We start from the raw sequence: 6000 nt of genomic DNA on the forward strand, positions 1-6000 counted from the left end.
ACCACATAGATAATAAGCTTAAGGGTAAAGTTGTTCCTAATTGAAAAACTTACCCTTAAGAGAAATGTAACACCAAATTAAGGAGAACAAAAACAATACAAATTCCTTAAGATTTTCAGAAACCTATGAAGAAAACTTAATATGCTTTAAAATGAAACCAGAGGAAAAAATCTTAACCATAGGTACCACTGGGCTCATATTCTCTATTTTCAAAATGTGATAAAAACACCATATATGTTTAGAATGAGTGACCTAAAAACTAATGTATTTCAAAATACTTTTTTGGCTGGTTTGCTTGTTTATGTTGTTGCTCCCAAAGGATCTTTAAGCATACAGGCCATCTGATTTTGCTATGTCATTTATTTCTAATGATTATATATATATATATATATATATATATATATATATATATATCACCCAAAGTGTTCAAATGAAGTAAGGATGGTAGAAAAGTGATCATGGATCTTTATTAGATAAAAAAAAAAAAAAAAAAAGCTGAGAAAAAATGACAAAACATAGAGATGATCCAATAAATATAACCTAGATACTCCATTTTTGAAAGATTCTATATACATTTGTATTCTTTATAAATAAGAGCCTTTAAATTTGAAACCTATACACATCAGTAGCTGGAAATCACTTCTTAATATTGCATAAGTTTCTAACAAAGAAAAATCAAGGACAGGAAAAACATTTCACCATGCACAAGTCCCCCTAGCACACAGCATGCAAAAATAACTCTATTATTCAAAATTCTTAATTCTTTTTAATTTGGAAGTTTCTTAGTGTTTAAATAGATAAATGTGCTAACACGTTGCTACAAATTAATGCTAATACTACCTTGGATGAAAATTCATCATAATTTATAAAAACTGTTCTTTCAAAACAGTAAATATTATCGCCTATGATAATTATTCTCAGGTACTAGCATGCAGAAAAAATACCATCAATGTTATGAAGAGAGGTACTTAACACATTAAAAGTTTGAGAGAATACACTTTAATGCTTTACTTTTTATTTCTTTTTACTTGTTCTGTGTCCAATTGTGTTCATATTCCTTTTGAAATTTATAATATGCATCTGGTTCTTCTGGATTCTTTAAGAAACTTGTAAGAGCTTCCATGAGGTGCCACAGTCTTAGAAGAAAGACAAAAATTAATTTTAAAAAATTTCCAGCATAAAAATTTAAGTAGTGTATTCTTCAGGTCTAGGGAACACAAGTGATACGACCAAAGCAGCTTTTATTTTACTGGCAAAATTCCTTATTTGCTTACAATTTAATATATGTTATTTTACCCAATCTTTCAAAAATAGATCAGAAACTGGCTCCTCAAAGGAGAACATGAAACTTTTGAACTGTTAACAAAACTGTGATCATAAAATTCAAGGTTCTATGTGTTTCTTTGCTTAAGAATCTATAAATATTTATGAGCTGTTGGACATATACCTATTCAACATGAATATTCACTTTTGAATAGACTAAGTAAATGCTTGCTTCTTTGTATTCAAAACATGAATAATCTTTACAGTGAATTATTTTTAATTAAATAATGTAAGATAAAAATGCCAATATCTCCAGGATGAATTGTATTCTTTATTACAATTAAATTTTTTATTGAAGTATAGCTAATTTACAATGTTGTGTTAATTTCAAGTGTACAGCAAAGTGATTCAGTTATACACATATATATTCTTTTTCAGATTCTTTTCCATTATAGGTTCTTACAAGATATTGAGTAGAGTTCCCTGTGCTATACAGTAAGTCCTTGTTGTTACCTATTTTATATAATATTAGTGTGTATATGTTAATCCCAAATTCATCCTAATGTATCTCTCCCTCCCTGTTTTCCCCTTTGGTAACCATAAGTTTGTTTTCTATATATACTCACGTACAATTAAATTTTAAATTTGAATAAAATAAGTCAGAAAAGGAAAGGCTGTTAAATTCTGAGAAAATATTTCATACATTTGTGTATTTAACAAATTATTCTTACTTGGAACATACTACAGAGTTAATTGTCTTTTTTGTGAAAGAAGAAATAAGCATTAAAAAGAAGATGCCTTTTTGCACTATAAATAACTGTCATACAAATATGAATTTTCATCTGTCCTCTTTATTAAAAATATTGTTTGGGGTATAATATGCAGTATTTAAAATATGAACAACTAAAAACAAATTATAAAATTGTAAGTTTTATTTTAATTCACAAAGTAAAATGTCTTTTGGAATGTTCTAATGTTAAATAAATCCATGTCACCATGGCCAGAATACACTAGAGTGAAAGTTGTAGCACATAAAAAGCTACACAGATAGAGATAGATTTAAAGTGTGATATTATATAATCCAATATATTTAAATATAAAAATGAATGTTTTAACTTGTATTTATTAAAGTCTGAGAGTAATATTTTTCTTAATAGAATAACTTATAACCTGCTCACAAAGAGTTAAGGTTCAATGGAATTATGGTACAAATTCTGGAATTCAGACACTGGCAGAAAAGTTGTGTTTCCCATTTTTAAAAAAAAATCTATGACTTAACCTTCATATTTACAATTTCACACAAATGGTATGACATTATCTCTCCTTCCCATTGGTACAATTATATGTGTGCCGCCATTCCCAAGATACAAGTCAATACACCTCATAGATAGTGGACTGTCAGATGGATAGATAGACCCAGATTGATTTATTAGAATGAATTTGGGTATAGTAAGTTAAAGTTAACGATGTTTAAGTTAAACAAGGATTGTTATTAGAGAACAAATGGTTATAGTTACCTTTTATCATTAAGACACTGTATTTTTTAAACTTATTGTTCTGTAGAAATATTCATGTTTTTACTTTTGTAATTTATATTTTTACTTTTATTCTCATGAGCCTTTCCAGTATCCTCTATCAGAATCTTAGCTTTAAGAACTGCCTAGCTGGGTAAAAAACGCTGAAATTACAGATTTGTTAAAACAACGTTTTTCATGATATGTTTATCAGGCACTGAACATACAGAATATAACTGCAACCTTTAGCAGTATAGGTTCTGGCATTTTGGCAGTAGCTGAAGATAATTTTGAAAACATTCCAACTTCATGGACAGTGATTGCACAGACATTTGATCGCCGGCCCTTGATTTGGGACTCCCACCTCTGGCAAGGTCACTAATACCCCTGACATGGACAGAAGGAATCTGGTTAGAAATTCTAGCAAAATATAAAGTCAGAGAATGCCGCCTCAAAGCTAAGTCTATGACACCTTCAAGTAACTAACAGAAGTAGATGGGGGAGTTTTTAAAGAAGGTCTTTCTGTCTCCAACTGTGCAATTAGACTTTCTGCACTTGAATGGTGGCCTCAGTGTTTACTAGTTGCTGTTTAGATGTAATTTAGTTCACAGATGACTTGTTACGTAGGTCATGTAGCAGCTCTCACTTACTGCTGTTATGCTATACTCGAGTTTGTTTGTTTTCTACTTCTCCAACTAGAATATACAAGTCCTAGATGCTATGATTTTTACATCCTGTTCACTGCTGTAGCCTCAATTAATAAAATATTGCCTGGCACATATTAGGTTCTTGTATATGTCAGTCAAATAAACAAGTACATGCATGAATGAAGTAATGCATAACACAAGCATTTTTTGCTTAGTTTTGTTTTGCATTCTCCATCAGGTCACAGGATTTATTAACATTTTGAGAAGGCAAGTGGCACAAAGTGATGGTCTGGGATAGGAGTATGTCCCTTAAAGAAAGTAGTGACCTTTTCCAAACTGAACACTCTGGCAGGGCTGTAAACACAAATGAGATTTCCTTTTCTTAGCTCACAGAATAGTGCTGTGTAGGCTGAGGCATCCTTGGGTACAGTAGTCTAAGTAAGAGGAAAATAACTTTGAATTATGAGGGGGGTTATGTAATGGAATGGATATGAGACATATTATGGTGTTTACTCAACAATACTAAGTAAAATATTTGAGGTAAGAGGATAGTGGTGAGAGAATTATGAGACAGATTCTAAAAGAAAAGTGATATGTCTCTAATGTAAATACAAGGGTGGGAGTATAAGAAATTGGCAGGGAGTGAGGCAGTAAGTTGGCTAAAGGTTTTGAGTTCCATCTGACTAGCAAATGCTTATTTTGAAGGGAGGGTGAAGAAAATAAATATTTATGGTGGGAATTAATGTTCATTAGGAAAAAGTAAGGAAATTTTACATGATTATTATAACATAATGGCTCATCCAACACATTTTAATTTAATAAAATAAATTTTTCTTTGGAATTAATGTGTGTCATGTAGTGTATCATGTAGAAATGAAGAAAATGTTGATCTTTTCTACTGAATAAAATGTAAATAATTAAATCTTATTTGGATTTCTTCCCACTAAAAAGTAGCCTCATTTTTTTTCCTATTAATCTTTAGAATTCTTGGCATTATACTATTACTGTCTTACAGTTCATCAAAGTAAAACTAATATTCTCATCACAAAATACAGTATTTTACTAAAGAATGGATTAAATTATTTTTGTCATTCCTCTTAAATTCTGTACTTCAACAACATTCTCTGTAAAGATATTTAATATCCTTCAACATATTACATATTTATACTCTTCAAATGTAAGTACCTTCATTACATTAACCATTATTTACTTATATAATTTTTTTAATAATTAAATCCCTTAATAAACTAGGAATTTGGGATTACCAGATACAAATTATTATGTATAAAATAGGTAAACAACAAGGTCCTACTGTATAGCACAAGAAACTATATTCAATATCCCATAATAAACCATAATGGAAAAAATCTAAAAAAGAATATATATATATGTATAACTGAATCACTTTGCTGTACACCAGAAACTAGCCCAACAATGCAAATCAACAAACTTCAGTGAAAAATTTTAAAAATTAAATCCCTTAAAGCTCCTAAATCATCTGTCCTTTACTCTTGCTCCTCTAATTAAAGCATGAACAAGAAAAATGATGAGAGTGTGAGAGAGAGTTTCAACTTGATTCTCCAAGATGACTTAAATACTGTTTTCTCAAGTTTTATTGAGAATTACACAGAAATGTGTCTGGCTCCAATTAGAGAACATGTAATGATTGATTTTGCTAAAAATCAGTTATAATTGTGCACTAATTCCACAGTATCCATGCATATGGAAAAACACAAATTTTTTCAGAAAACCAACACATGGTTATTTTTAAAAGACCAAATCATCAATTTATAGACCAAATTGTCTCCAGTATACATTATTATTATTTTATTAAAAGATGGTTCATCATATTTATTATAATCAGAAGCTTTTTAATGTATTCTATAAGCAGTATAACTGTCAAAAATGACAACAAGAAATCAGCTAGACATTCAAATCTCATAAATGGATTTTGCAGGAAAACGTCTGCACTCTCCAATTTATGTATATATATTTTTTCATTGTTCCATGGAAAATTATAAAAAATTAATTATGTCCTAAGGCAAAAAAACTTCGGTAAAAGAGAAAATCTAAAGATCTTAATAAACATATTGAAATGAAGCAAGATACGGAGAGCAAAATGATAACAATAACCACACAGAAAACAAAAATTCATCCATGTGAAAATTTTAATAAATATTTTTCTAAAGAACTCAGGCCAAAGAGTAATCACATCTAAAATAATAAATTCATATTTGCTAAATATTTGTAATGAATGAGATTATCCCTAACCCCTAATTTGAAGATGTAGATTAATATTATATATATAGCCATATATACACATATGAGAATATATATTATATATATATATTTATAAATATATATATATTGCTGGTGAAACATTAAATGATATAACCAGTTTGGAAAACAGGCGATTTCCTGAAAATTATGTATATCATATCACTCAGCCATTCTATTCTGAGGTATTTATTCTACAGAAGTGAAAGTGAATAGCTATACAAATACTTATACATAAAAGGTCCCAAGCAGCTTTATTTGTAATAGTCAAAAACTGGAAACAACCCAACTGACCATCA

This window comes from Eschrichtius robustus, chromosome 3 (assembly GCF_028021215.1).
Source record: "Eschrichtius robustus isolate mEscRob2 chromosome 3, mEscRob2.pri, whole genome shotgun sequence".
Taxonomy (NCBI): domain Eukaryota; kingdom Metazoa; phylum Chordata; class Mammalia; order Artiodactyla; family Eschrichtiidae; genus Eschrichtius; species Eschrichtius robustus.